Source organism: Triticum aestivum, chromosome 1D (assembly GCF_018294505.1).
Source record: "Triticum aestivum cultivar Chinese Spring chromosome 1D, IWGSC CS RefSeq v2.1, whole genome shotgun sequence".
In the NCBI taxonomy this organism is placed as follows: domain Eukaryota; kingdom Viridiplantae; phylum Streptophyta; class Magnoliopsida; order Poales; family Poaceae; genus Triticum; species Triticum aestivum.
Genome location: NC_057796.1, coordinates 3237559 through 3238212, shown reverse-complemented (window position 1 = coordinate 3238212; position 654 = coordinate 3237559).

Genomic DNA, 654 nt, shown 5'->3' with positions numbered 1-654 from the left:
TTGAACAGAAAATACATTGATAATTTTAGTTTCATAAATTTTATTTATGTTATTAAAGTTTATTTTATTTTATTTTGTTTTGTTTCTACTTATATATTTTATTAAAGTTTATATTATTTTGTTTCAAATACTTATTTATTTTATTTTATGATAATTCTTTTTGCTATTAAATTTTCATGCATTTACTGATTATTTTATTTTCTTTCTCTTTCAAAGTATCAGGGTTTCATACGGAAACTCGTCTGTCACAAAAGGATTTCATTTTTTTGAACTCCATAGTTTTTCTATGTTCAAAATGCACCATTCAAAGCCACATCATCAATTTTCAACCCTTTCTGACTTCATTTGTTATTTTTCATGCATTTACTGATTTTTTTTCCAGCTATAAGACCCTGAAATTGAAAAGCATTTCAAATGAACTCTGAAAAGGTTAAAAGTTGGCATGGTATCATCATTTCACCCACATAGCATGTGCAAGAAAGTAGAGAGGCTTATGGCAAAAACTGGATGCACTTCGTGTACAAAACGGACAATCTCTTTGGAAGTATCAGGGTTTCATACGGAAACTCGTCTGTTACAAAAGGATTTCATTTTTTGAACTTATTTGAACTCCATAGTTTTTCTATGTTCAAAATGCACCATTCAAAGCCAGAT